This window comes from Mobula hypostoma, chromosome 3, assembly GCF_963921235.1.
Source record: "Mobula hypostoma chromosome 3, sMobHyp1.1, whole genome shotgun sequence".
NCBI lineage: Eukaryota > Metazoa > Chordata > Chondrichthyes > Myliobatiformes > Myliobatidae > Mobula > Mobula hypostoma.
In genome coordinates this window covers 51359440-51374327 of record NC_086099.1, presented here as the reverse complement: position 1 = coordinate 51374327, position 14888 = coordinate 51359440, and the positions used below count along the sequence as shown (strand labels likewise).

The following is a 14888-nucleotide window of genomic DNA, read 5'->3' as shown; positions in this document are numbered from 1 at the left end:
TGCTGACCATCAAGTACCCATTCACAATGGAGACATAAGAGATCTCAAATGCTGGAATCTGGAATGACGAACAATCTGTTGGAAGAACTCTGGGTTGAGCAGCATCTGTAGGAAGAAAGGAATAATTGATGTTTTGAGTCAAACACTGGAATATTCAGAGAATTACAGACCAGCAGGTCTCACTTCAGTGGTGGGCAAACTAATGGAGAGGATTCATAGGAAAAGGACTTATGAGCATTTGAATCAGAATCAGGTTTATTATCACTGGCATGTGACGTGAAACTTGTAACTTGGCAGCATCAGTTCAATGCAATACATAATCCAGCACAGAGAAAAAAATAATGAGTAAATCAATTATAGTATACATAAAGAATAGATTAAAAACATGCAAAAAAACAAATACTGTATATTTAAAAAAAAATGAGGTTGTGTCCAAGGGTTCAATGTCCACTTAGGAATCAGATGGCAGAAGGGAAGAAGCTGTTCCTGAATCGCTGAGTATGTGCCTTCAGGATTCTGTGTGTCCTACAGTGAGAAAAGGGCATGCATGCCCTAGGTGCTGGAGGTCCTTAATAAAGACGCTGCTTTCTGAGACACCGCTCCTTGAAAATGTCCTGGGTACTTTGTAGGATAATACCCAAGATGGAGCCAACTAAATTTACAACCCTCTGCAATTTCTTTTGGTCCTGTGATGTAGCCCCCCCCGCCCCCCACCATACCAGACAGTGATGCAACCTGTCAGAACGCTCTCTACAGTACAACTATAGAAGTTTTTGAGTGTATTTGTTAACATGCCAAATCTCTTCAAACTCCAAATGAAGTATAGTCACTGTCTTGCCTTCTTTATAACTACATCGTTATGCTGGGACCAGATTCGATCCTCAGAGATCTTGACACCCAGGAACATGAAACTGCTCACTCTCTCCACTTCTGGGGATTGGTATATGTTTCTTCATCTTACCCTTCCTGAAGTCCACAATCAGCTCTTTCGTCTTACTGACGTTGAGTGCCAGGTTGTTGCTGCGACACCACTCCACTAGTTGGCATATCTCACTCCTGTACACCCTCTCATCACCACCTGAGATTTTACCAATAATGGTTGTATCATTGGCAAATTTATAGATGGTATTTGAGGTATGCCTAGCCACACAGTGAAGTCTATATAGAGAGTAGAGCAGTGGGCTAGCACACACCCCTGAGGTGCGCCAGTATTGACTGTCAGCGAGGAATATTTGTTATCACTAATCTGCACAGGTTGTGGTCTTTCGGTTAGGAAGTCAAGGACCCAATTGCAGATGGAGATATAGAGGCCCAGGTTCTGCAACTTCTCAATCAGGATTGTGGGAATGATGGTATTAAATGCTGAGCTATAGTCGATGAACAGCATCCTGACATGGGTGTTTGTGTTGTCCAGGTGGTCAAAAGCCACGTGGAGAGCCATTGAGATTGTATCTGCCATTGACCTGCTGTGGCAATATTTGGAGAGGCATGGTCTTATTGAGGATTGTCAGCGTGGCTATGTGAGAGGCAGGTTGTGCCTCACAAGCCTGATAGAAGTTTTCAAGGAAGTAATAAAACAAATTGATGAAGGTAGAGCAGTGGAAGTGATGTATATGGATTTCATTAAGGCATTTGACAAGGATCCCCAAGGAAAGCTCATCCAGAAAGTCCTGAGGCATGTGATCCATGGAAACTTAGCAGCAGGGCTTCAGAATTGGCAAGCCCGTAGAAGACAAATGGTGGTAGTAGACGGAGCACATTCCGCCTGTAGGTCAGTGACCGGTGGTGTTCTGCAGGTAGCTGTTCCAGGACCCTTACTCCTTCTGATTTTTATAAATGACTTGGATGAGGAAATTGAAGGGTGGGTTAGTAAGTTTGAAGGTGACACCAAAGCTGAAATGTGAATAATGTAGAAGATTGTCTTAGGTTACAATAGGACATAAACCGTATGCAGAGCTGGGCTGAGAATTGGATTATTGAGTTTAGTCTGGAAAAGTGTGAAGTGCAACACTTTCAAAGGTTGAGCTTGAAGGCCAGTATAAGGTTAATGGCAGGATCCTTAGCACTGTGGAGGAACAAAGGGATCTTGGAATCTAAATGCATCAATCCCTCAAGTTGCCATGCAAATTGATAGTGTGGTTAAGAAGGCGTATGGTGTGTTGGCATTCATTAGCCGGGGATTGAGTTCAAGAGCCATAATATAATATTACACCTCTATAAAACTCTGGTTAGACCACATTTGGAGTATTTTGTTCAGATCTGGTCACCTCATTATGGGAAGTATTTGGAGCATTAGAGGGAGCTGAGGAAACCCACCAGGAAGCTGCCAGAATTAGAGAACATGTCTTATGAGGAAATTGATTGAGCTAGAGCTTTTCTCTTTGGGGTGAAGGAGGATGAGAGGAGTCTTGGTAGAGGTGTATATGATTATAAGAGGCATAGATGGAATTGTTACCCAGTGCCCTTTTCCCAGGGCAACAGTGGCAGTGGACATCCTTTTAAGGTGAGTGAAGGAAGGTTTAGGGGAGATGTCGGAGGGTGGCTTTTGCACAGAGAGTGGGAAGTGCCTAGGACACATTGCCAGTAATGGTGGTTGAGGCTGATATATTAGGGATATTTTAGAGACTCATAGATAGGCACAGAGAGGAAAGAAAAATGGAGAGTTATGGGCTATGTAGGAAGGAAGAATTAGATGGATTATGGAGTGGGTTAAAGGTCGGCACAACATCATGGTCGAAAGGCCTACACTGTGCTGTACTGTTCCATATTCTATGTATCCAATTCCATTTTCACCATCCCTATCAATATTCCCCATAATCCACCAACCAGCTCACATAGGGGTGATGAATGAAGCCTATTGTACACATGCCTAAGAAGGCACCCGTAAGAATTCTTTTTGCATGCAGCATGCAATGCAACTCCTAATTTCTTTAAACCCCACAATAAGAGGATACATAATGATTACCTTTGCTATCAAATGAAATAGAGAATTATTTTTCTACAACACGAGGAGTGAGATATTTTCACAGGAAACCTCTCAGACCGGTCTGGTGTCACCTAGATGGTTGCAAGCACGTGTGACGTTGGATGAGCAGTTTGAACACCTTACAGACCTGGTGTGCACATCATTACTTGCATAGTAAATGGTTACAATAACAATACTGTTCAGAAATAATGTTATGGTCCTGTGAAAAGATTAATATTAATGATTTTAACAGGTTTTCTAAATTGCTTCATTTGTTTCAATCTGTTTCTGTTATACCAATTCATTAATCAATGATAATTTCTGCTCAAAATTACCATGGCACATGAGAGAATTTTTTAGAAGACTGAACAATTTGACCACACAGTCTCAAAGAGGTTTGCCACCCCTGCACTAGGGGCATATTACAGTGAACTCACCAGTGGCTTTAGGATATGGAAAGAAACCTCGGACATGCAGAGGAAACCCAAGAGGTCACTTGCAAACTCCACACACAGAATGCTGGAGGATGGAATTGGACCCAAGTCACTTGGGTGGTAAGGAAGCAGTTCTAATAACTGTACTGCTAATCTACGCTTCCTTGACCTGTGACTTCTACAGCTGAGATAAGCAAGAGCAGCAATTCTGTGGGAAGCATCTTCAAGTTACTCTCCAATACACTGTACATTATCCAGGCTTGCATAAACATCACTTCTGCTTTAATGTTGTTTAATTACCAAAATGAAGCAGTAGAGATCCCTAAAATAATGTGCTAAGAACTCTCTTTGATGTAAAGCTGTGTATTCCCATGTTTATTAAGATTCAGAAGCTGTATTGTAAGTTGATTTAGATTGCAGTGACCACTTATATAAATATTTTGGTACCTTTTGCTGATTCAAAATTGTTGGCTATTTTAGGATGAAAAGTTCTCATGTGTCTCAATGATGTCTCTGCGGGAATGATGCTATGCTTCTGAACAGCAGTAATCATATTCATAAGGGATTAAAGAGGAAATTACAGTATGTCTGCTCTCTCTTTGGTAAATTCATGGAATAATGGACAAGCTTCCACCTCGGCTCAGTTTTTCATTTATTTCCAACCTGTCACTTGATAGGGAAATATTCTGCACAATACACAGCCTGGAACAAAACCAGCTGATCTTTATTTTTATTGAGTTAATTGTGGGTAATTTCAACTTCATTGCGTCACATAGATAAACAGGAAACTGAAGTATTCTGAGAGCTGGACTAACTGCAGCAGGCATTGAACATTGTGTAAATATACCACCAATCCTACTTCCACAAAATCCTCCAAGTGCTCTGAAAGGATATGCTAACCAGTCTGAGTTCACTTCACCGGTCAATAGTCCCATCACTGAATCCTTAGTTACTGCCAAGCAGCTGTGTATGCAGGGTAGTGTAGCAGTTAGTGTAATTGCTTTACAGCGCTAGCAATCACTGATTGTCTACAAGGAGTTTGTATGTTCTCCTCCTGACTGTGAGCATTTCCTCAAGGTGCTCCAGTTTCTTCCCACATTTCAAAGGCTTTCAGTGAGGGTTAGTGAGTTGCAGGCATGTCATTCTTGCATTGGAAGCGTGGCAGAACTTGTAGGTTGTCCACAGCACAATCCTTGCTGATTTGTTTTGACACAGTCAACACACTTCATGGTAGGTTGCAATGCTTTGATGTGTACATGTGACAAATAAAGCTAATCTTTATTTTTATCTTTATAATCTTGATACTGGACTCGCAAAGGTACTCCTTTCCAAGCCCTGTGGAGACAGAAAAAAAGATTCAAGATACACTGAAATGTTTGTTAGAGGTGCAACATCGCAACCCTGTGCATGCAATAGAAAGAGTCCACCACCTTAAAGCTGCCTGCCTGTCCACCCTGCCAAGGGCTTCTCATCTCATCAGTTGAAGAGACTGTTATTCCCATGTTGGCCTCTTTAACCACCCTGGAACCTACAAAACCAGAGAGGAAACAAGTCATCTTCAATTTCGAGGGCCTGCCTGAGAAAAAGAGACTAATGCAATCAAAAATCAGAAGAGATAACAAATGTATTGCCAATGATATCATCCTAGTTAATATTATCAGATAAGATCAAACGTTTTTTGTCAAATTCCTTGGATACAATTCCTAAACATTTCTCCAGTATGTTACCCTTCATGTGTGTAATCAGACAAAGTATGGTATGACTCTTCAAACAACCTGGTTTTGCAATCCTTACTGACACGTGCAGAAGTTAAACCAGGAACTATAACTATTTACTTTATTCAATGGCAAATAGTTTACAAAAATCAAAATAAATAATAGGAAAGATGGAATTGAGAAAAAAGCAAGAGAGATAAATGAAAAGTAACTGTAAATGTTTTACTTATATTTTTAAAAAAGAAATAAAATAACTTTTTAAACTCCAGCATTAAATTCTGAAAGAATGATACTCCACAATTGTAAATTAATTTCCATCTTTAAAATTCCACTTATTTGTTTTTTAGTGTTTCATGGGGAACTGCTGGTTAAGTATTGAAACTTTATATCCATATATGGACTTTCAAGTCTATTGATATTGATATGAAAAAAAGCTGTGGAGATGCAGAACAATACAGATGAGAAATTGCTCCCCTGCTCAGTCTAAAAGCAGGCGACCCGGTATGCTGTGATTGCCACTAGTTCTATGCTCCTGATCTCATAGTTATAGCGCCATAGAGTAATATACAATTACAGCACAGAAACAGGCCTTTAGCCCATCTAGTCTGTGCCAAACCATTTAAACTGCCTACTTCCATCGACCTGCACTGGGACCATAGCCTGCCATACCCCTACCATCCATGTACCTCTCCAAACTTCGCTTAAACGTTGAAGTTGAGCTCGCACGCGCCACTTGTGCTGCAGCTCATTTAACACCTCACAGCCCTCTGAGTGAAGAAGTTTCCCCTTGTGTTTCCCTTAAACTTTTCACCTTTCACCCTTAACCCAACCTCAGTGGGAAAAGCCTGCTTCATTTACCCTTATAATTTTGTACACCTGCTCTGCTTACTGTTGCTGCCAAAACCTACAATTTTGCATGGAGTTTCTTGCTGTTTCTTTAAGTCCCACTCACCCTAGCAGCTCTGCATGTTGCACGATTGTTTTCAGCAATGTCGTTGCTTGTCCCATTCTCCCTGCTTTTCACTCTCTAGCAACATTAATGTACCTGGAGAATTTATGCACACCTTGCAGACATCTGACCTTTGAGCTAACTTTATGTTTCCTTTTGACTAGTTCCATTAAATCTGCAATATACTTCCTATTTTGTACTTCGGCCTTTGCCCTTAGTTTTTTATCACCTTTGGATTAAGAGTTTTAAATTAATTTGCAGTTGAACTCTGTCCTTTGTACCATCCCCACCCTACTGTTCTTTCATGCTACAGACAGAATACCTGGCCAATTTCTAAGGGCCTGTGCTAATCAACAGGCTGGAATGTTTACTGAGATCTTTAATCTCTCCTTTTGGCAGTCTAACCAACCAAATCATACTAACTGACTCTCTCAAATCCCACGCCCCATTCAGTTCCAAGGCTTTTTGCATATACAAACCTGGATCCTGACCTGCAGGATAGCTCTTGCAATCAGATTTTTAATTAGTTTATGAGATTCACTGATTTTCTGCATTAGCATGTTTGCAACACCACAACACAGCCTATGGATCACAAGCACAAGAAGACCTGCAGATGCTGGAAATCCAAGCAATACACACAAACTGCTGAAGGAACTCAGCAGGCCAGGCAGCATTCATGGAAAAGAGTAATCAATCAACATTTTGGGATAAGACTCTTCTTCGGGACTGGGGAAAAAAGATGAGGAAGGGGAGAGGGGAGGAGATGTGCATGGTGGTAGGTGAAACCTGAAGAGGTGAAGTAAACAGCTGAGAATTTGATGGGTGAAAGACATAAAGGGCTAGAGAAGGGGAAATCTGATAGGAAAGGGTAGAGTACTATGGAGGTAAGTTAAGGGAGAGGAGAACCAGAGGGAGGTGATGGACAGGCAAGAAGATGAGATGAGAGATGGGAATGGGGAATGGTGAAGGAGAGCTGGTGGGCAATTACCAGAAGCTTGAGAAATCGATGTCCATGCCATCAGGTTGGAGGCTACTCAGAAGGAATATAAGGTGTTGCTCCTCCAACCTGAGTGTGGCTTCATTGCAGCAGCAGAAGAAGCCATGGACTGACATATCGAAATGGGAAGTAGAATTGAAATTGGTGGCTACCGGGACATCTGACATTTTCTAGCAGATGGAGCGTCAGTACTCAGTGAAGCAGTCTCCCAATTTACATCAGGTCTCACCGATATACAGGAGGCCACACAGGGAGCAACGGATGTAGTAGATGACCCCAATAGACTCACCGGTGAAGTGTTTCCTCACCTGGATTGACTATTTGGGCCCCTGAATGGTAGCGAGCGAGGAGGTGCAGGGCAGGTGTGGCACTTGTTCTACTTGCAAGGATAAGTGCCAGGAGGGAGATCAGTGGGGAGGGACCAACGGAGAAGGGGGGGGGGGTTGCCTTTGGAGCAATCCCAGCAGACAACGGAAAGTGGGAGGGGGAGAGAAAGATATGCTTGTTGGTGGGATCCCGTTGAAAATGACGGAAGTTATAGAGAAATATGTGTAGGATGCGGAGGCTAGAGGGGTGGTAGTTGAGGACAAGAGGAACCCTATCCTTGGTGCGATGGTGGGAGGATGGGGTGAGGGCAGATATGGGTGAAATGGAAGAGATCTAGCTGAGGGTAGCACTGATGCTGGAGGAAGGAAAGCCCCTTTCTTTGAAGAAGGAGGACATCCCATTAGCTCTGGAATGAAAATCCCCAGCCCGAGAGCAAACACAGTGGAGACAGAGGAACTGAGAGAAGGGTATAGCATTTTTACAATTGTCTAAGTATGTTTAAGCAACTTCAAAATTAATCTAGACAATTTTATAGAAATCCCAGACAGCCAACTGATATGAAGGAATAAAACCAGCTGAAAGAATGACGTGGGAAATCATTTCCAGATTAATTGAGGTCTAAGACCTGAAACTCAATTTTGTGTGAGCTGACCCTCCTAAACACCACCCCTCTCCCCCCCCCCACACACACTCACTCTCTTTATTGCTGAGACGACCAAAGGATTTCAGTTCATCTGTTCTCAGCAGCTTGGATATCATGCTTCTAGATGTCTTGAGTTTAAGAAAAATGGCCACCACAGTCAAGTAACTTTCTCTGAACTGCTTCCAACCTTAACATCCTTCCTTAAAAAATGAACCCAGACTGTATTCATTACTCCAAATGATCTCTCACCACTGTCCTTTATAACTGAAGCATGACTCCCTACATTCACATTCAATCCCCCTCACAATAAATGATAATGTTCTGTCCTTGCTATACTTCCATATTAGCTTTTTGTGAAATTATGTAATGATACTTGCTAAAATGTTTCCTTTTTTAGAATAACCTGCTGTTTTTCCATATCTCCCACCATGAGGTCCTCTGTTGGTCAGGGTCAACCATAAATATTGTGTCCTGGATGTCTACATGGTATGCAAACTGGTAGGCAAGACAGGGTAGCACAATATGGAGAGCAAATTGTTGCCAATGCAGCAGTCTTCCCCTCTCCATGTAGCTGATGAACCCAAAGGAACGGCAGAGACCGATATGGTTTGGCATTAGCAGTACTGCAGGATTTGCCAGTCTGCATTGAACTCAGTGTTGGACTGCCTTGGGGACCTCAGCGCCATTTTTCCCTTGGGTTTTGCTCCCAAAGCCTTCCCCGTTAGAAGATCCAGCCACGAGGCAGTGGAGATTTGAGATCAGAGTTTGTTTCTCCTAGATGAGCTGCCAACCGTGGCTGATGAGCCCCATCTGCCTGAAGCGACTGGTTTTAAGGCAGCAGCGACCCGCCTTTGTGCATTATCCTGTCAATAGAAATGGTTCCACTGGAAATTGTAGCTAAGTTGATTAGCTACTCTGACTTGGCTTTCAGAGGCTATTCGAGATGCATACCATTGGGAGTGTTTAATAGGTAGTGGAGCTCCCACTACTTCTCCTGGCTATGACAACCTTAAGAAACCTCCTCCCACCAGTTTCATGTTTCCCAAATTATACTCCACATGTCAAATCTTTCTCCATTCACTTTATCTATCCGTATCCTTTTGCAGTATCCTTCTGTCCTTCTCACAACTTCCTTTCGCATCTATCACGTGTCAGTAACAAATTTAGCATCTATACCTTTGGTGTCCTCATTAAAGTCATTTATATAAATTATTAGAAGTAGAAACCCATTTCACCCCTTCCTACATATTGCCAACAGCAAAAGGATCCATTTATACCTACCCTTTATTTCCTATAGCCAATCAATTTTCTATCTATGTCAATATGATAACCTCTATATCATGAATCTTAACTCTGCAGAATGACCTTTAATGTCACACCAGCAGCCTTAAGATTTGAAGTATCAACATCTCCGAACATCTGTCATAGGTAAGAAGCATTGATCCTATTATGAAGAACACACACCAGTGCCTCTACTTCATTTGGAGTCTGAGGGGATTTGATATGTCACCAAAGATTCTTGCAAATTTATTCTGATGTGCAGTGAAGAGCATTCTGACTGGTTGCATCACAGTTTGATATGCAGTCTTTAATGCTTAGGATTATAAAGGAAACTCAGCCAACTCCATCAAGGACACCTTCAAGAACCAGTGCCTCAAGAACATGGCTTCTCATCATCAAGGACATACCTCTTCTGATTACTACCATCAGGAAGGAGAACTATCCCCAACAGTTCACGAATAGCTTCTTCCCACCATCATCAGATTTCTGAATTGACCATGAACCCTCAAACACTACCTCATTATTTTTTGGACAATTATTTATTTTGTAACTTGTAATTGACTGCACTGTACTGCTGCTGCAAAATAACAGATTTTACTTTGTATAAGACAGTGACAAAAAACCTGTGTCTGATTCTGAGTCTAACTGAATAAGAAATACAGTACATCATGTGCTTAAACTGATATTTCAATACTTCTTTAATAACTGGCAGTTACATCTGTGGCCAACTTACTTCATGGGTCCAAGTGGTTATAGTAATGAGTTAGTTAAAAAAATGTCTTCATTTGACTTCAAATATCAAGAGATTATTTTCCTGTGTGATCAGGGAAAGTAATAAATATCTGTCAATTTATTTTTCACTTCACTGCTATATACTTGCTGAATATTTAAGACCTAAGGGAATATTTTTGCCTGGCAAAAGTGAATGAGAATAAATGTAACAGTGCAATTGTTCATACAATGCATATTGCACACCGTCCTCATATTCAGCTTGCAGATAAAAATACAGGATATTCAAGAAAATATTTACCAGAGAAAAGAGCATTTTAAACATTTGGTCATATTAAAAGGGGACCAAGGTATTTATGTTTAAATAAAAACACACCATTAGGATTATTTACAGTGCAAGGCAGAAGTGTTTAATGTCAAAAACCAGTCAGTCATATGATGTGACATTGCATTAAACGTCAGCTCTGCCAGACTCCTCCAATGAGCAGCTTAAGTGGCACTATTTTTTGCTTAAGATTATCAACATTATTTAAATGATTGTTATAAACCTTCCATATAGCCACTAATTTACTTGGATTCTGCTGCTGCAGTTGATAATGGTTTACATCGTTATCATCTCCACCGCTCACCTTCTCCACAAAATGATAGCACACTAATTGTGCACAACTGGCTTCTGCTCTGCACTGTCAGTCGTTAGTGAAATGTCAGTATATTATTAACAAGACACAGGTAATCTGAACAGCTTCTAGGATGTAAAACCGTGGCAACGTTTGGGCCACAGCAACTGGTCTCTGATTCAAGTGGTGATGAGGAGTGAGTACGATCAGCCATCGTTTCCCCAAGCTGATTTCAAAGCAACCAAGAACATATTTAAGCTGAATTGTGATGTCTCACACAGCCAATACATAAGTTTAGCATAGCGAATACCAATTGAGCAACACTCCAGAGTTTTCCTGTTATAAAATTCAGAGATGTGAGCAAAATTTATAAAGAATACTCAACAAGTAGCTTGTCAATAATTGTTTCTAAGTTGTCCAATGGTATTTATAATAAATAGCTTTCATTTTATAGAAAGTGCAATATGCCCACATTAAAGCTTAGTTAAATTTTGAAAAATATAAAATAAAAACAGGTGATATGGAAACACTCAGCATGTCAGGCAACGACTGTGGAAGGAGAAACAGAGGAAACATTTCAGGTCAAAGATACTTTGACAGAACAGGGAAAGAGAAAAAACAAGTGAATTTTAAGTTGCGCAAGAAGTGGGAGAATGATGGATAGGATAGGGAAAATATTAGAGGTTGCTATGCTGATAAGCTGTTGCAAAATGAATCTGATTCATCGGAGAAAAAAGGGAAAACACAAACAAAGGAATGTAAAAGTTGCGGGATGTGGAGCTGGAAATGCATTCTGTTGGGGACAGGAAATCTGAGCCAATGTCACACATGGTAAACCTGCAGTGGAACTGTTCGGTTCTTCAAACAGAGAAAACCAGTTAGCAGCATCTATTCAATTATATACTGTGATCCTAAAAATGCCATCATCCCCCCAAAAAATGAGATGTTCCTCAAGTTTATATTGGGCCTTATTCTAACAGTGCATATACTGAGTGAAAGTAGGATGAAGAATCAAAATGACAGACAACAGAAAGCAGGATTGGACCTGCTTGAATGCAGGTGCTTTGCAAAATGCTCACCCAATCTACATTTGTTTCCTCCAGTGTAGAGGAAGCCACTTTGGGAACACCAATTGTATTATGCTAGATTGGAAGAGGTGCAAGTGAACCACTGCTTCACCCTGAAAGACTCTTTGGTTCCCTGGATGCTGGGGAGGGAAGAGGTGAAGAAACAGGAGTTGGATCACATGGGTCTGTGTGAGAAAGAGACTTATTAGTGAAGCTGGAAGAGCAGATAAGGGAAATGAAAAGGCTACAGACACTTTGGAATACTGAAAGCGGAGAGATATGTTCAGTGATGGAATCTCATTGAAGATGGCTGATATTGCGAAACAAAATCCATTAAATGTGAAGGCTGGTAGCATAGAGAGGAAGAACAAAGGGAATCATGTTCCTGCTTTGCCCAAGAGGAAGAGGGATGAGAGATCATCTATTGTCTGCATAAAACATATGAGATGCAGTCAAAGGCTCTGTCTACTTGTAAAGGGGAATTCTTGTTTCAGAAAGAAGGAAAACAACCAAATCACGCCTGTGTGGAGAGTCTAAACATCAGTGTGGATAGAGGAGACATGAAGGAAGTGGGAGAAAGAAATGGCAACTGATAGGGGCAGGATGGGAGCAGCACATTTTGTTACAGCTTTTTAGTTAGGCCACTTATGGAAAACTGCATTCATTTCTGGTTGTCCCATTATAGGAAGGATGTCGCAGCTTTGGAGTGCATGCAGAAGAGATTTACCACAAAGCTGCCTGAATTAGAAGGCATAAGCTATAAGGAGAGATTGAACAAACTAGGGTTGTTTTCATTGGACACAGAGGCTAAGGGGAGATTTAACAGAAGTTAATAAAATTATGAAAGATACAATAGAGTAGACTGCTAGTATCTTTCTCCCAGGGTTGAAATGTCCAAAACCCAGAGGCAAGCATTTAATGTGAGAGAAAAAAGGTTCAAAGGAGCTGTACAGGACAAATTCTTTAAACACCGAGAGTGACAGGTAATGGTGGAGGGAAGTGACAGGGGTGTTTAAGAGGCTCTCAACTGGAAAATAGACGGACATGGAACATGTGCAATGAGAAGGGATTAGTTTAATTAGCTGTCGTTGGATTACTGAATCCATCACAACATTGTGGGCTGAAGGGCCTGTTCTTTTGGACCATATTCCATGTAGCTATGGGAGACTATGAGTTTATAACAGATGTTTATCACTTATCTTTATACTATATGCTTTATTGTCGCCAAACAATTGATACTATAACGTACAATCATCACAGCAATATTTGATTCTGCGCTTCCCACTCCCTGGATTACAAATCAATAGTAAACATTAAAAAATTTAAATTATAAATCATAAATAGAAAATAGAAAAGTGGAATGTAAGTAGCGCAAAAAAACTGAGAGGCAGGTCTGGATATCTGGAGGGTACGGCCCAGATCCAGATCAGGATCCGTTCAGCAGTCTTATCACAGTTGGAAAGAAGCTGTTTCCAAATCTGGCCGTACGAGTCTTCAAGCTCCTGAGCCTTCTTCTGGAGGGAAGAGGGACAAAAAGTGTGTTGGCTGGGTGGGTCATGTCCTTGATTATCCTGGCAGCACTGCTCCGACAGCGTGCGGTGTAAAGTGAGTCCAAGGACAGAAGATTGGTTTGTGTGAAGTGCTGTGCCGTGTTCACGATCTTCTGCAGCTTCTTCCGGTCTTGCACAGGACAACTTCCATACCAGGTTGTGATGTACCCTAGAAGAATGCCTTCTATAAAAATTAGTGAGGGTTTTAGGGGACAGGCCAAATTTCTTTAGTTTTCTCAGGAAGTAAAGGTGCTGGTGCGCCTACCTGGCAGTGAACTCTGCTTGGTTTGACCAAGTCAGGTCATTTGTGATATTGACCCCGAGAAACTTAAAGCCCAAAGATGGAGACAGAGAGAGATCAGCGATGAAAGAGAAGAATAAAAGATGAGCCAAGTGAAATTCAGAGCCTGGTAGAAATTAGCAGCAAATGTCACAAAACTTTTGAATTCTGAGTTCATGAAGCAGCACCTACATCAATGTACAGGGAAACAAAGTTAAGGGAAGGGCCCATGTAAGAATGAAACAAAGACTTTCCAGTGTAACACTGTAAGTTCTTAGTTCAGATTTCCAGCTGATCTTAATCAGTTAGGGAAGTTCTCCAAGGAGTGTCAAATTGATTTCAATACATATAAGGGTGATATGGTACATTTTGGAAAGTCAAAACAGTGTAAGAGTTTATTAATGTTAGGGCAATACAGCATGAATTGAAACAGAGGAACCTAGGTGTACAAGTCCATAGTTTGCTGGAAGTGACATCATGGGTAGCGAGAGTGGCGAGAAAAGCATTTAGCATAGTGGCTTTCATCAGTCGAGTCTCTGAGTACAGGAGTTAGGCTATTACATTGTATAAGTCATTGGTTTGGTTACACGAAGTACTTTGAGTTCAAGTCAAACTTTTATAGGAGAGATGTGGTTAAACTGGAAAGGGTAGATTTATGAGAACATTGCCAGGACCAGAGGGCCTGTATCTTTGACAGAGATTGGTCAGGTTAGGTCTTTATTCTTTAGTATATAGGAGAATGAGAATTTTAAGTTATGAGTAACATAGCTTATGTGGATGGCAACAGTCTTTTTCCCAAGGTAGGGGAGTCCAGAACTAGGGGTTATGAATTTAGGGTGAGAGGGGAAAACTTAAAAAGGATTTGAGGGGAAATGTTTTCACAGAAAGGGTGGAGAGTATATGAAATGAGCTGGCAGAGGAAGTGCCTGAGGTCAATGTTCCCTCTCATTTGTAATGACTAATGTGCTCAAAAATCTTGTGCTGTGCAATTTTTTGCCCAATGACTGCAACATGTGCGCACTGAATTTTTAAGTGGAAATAAATCTGAAGTTACTCCAAGGATAAAAAACTACCAAGTCCCATTTTTGTTCATTGTTTAAAAGAAATGAAATACTACACATTAATAGAGATAGCAAATGAAGAGATTGCAGATGCAATGGTTATTATCTTTCAAGAATCATTTGATTCTGACCTGGTTCCAGCGCACTGGAGAATAGCAAATGTCACTCCACTTTATCAGAAGGGAGGAAGGCAAAAGAAATGAAATTATAGGCCAGTTAGCCTAACTTCAGTTTTTGGGAAAGTGCTGGAGTCTATTATTAAGGATGAGACTA

General features: G+C 41.1%; 1 long non-coding RNA gene across 2 annotated transcripts in view; it reads right to left on the bottom strand.

Moving 5' to 3' along the window:
- Positions 1-250: 250 nt before the first annotated feature.
- LOC134343409 (uncharacterized) overlaps positions 251-14888 on the bottom strand; it is a 56636-nt gene continuing 41998 nt past the window's right edge. For both annotated transcript variants that reach the window (XR_010017220.1, XR_010017219.1), the window contains exons 2-3: positions 4830-4927; positions 251-4734 (exon numbers count right to left, since the gene is read on the bottom strand). This is a non-coding gene — a long non-coding RNA (uncharacterized LOC134343409). The remainder of the gene's footprint in view (positions 4735-4829; positions 4928-14888) is intronic.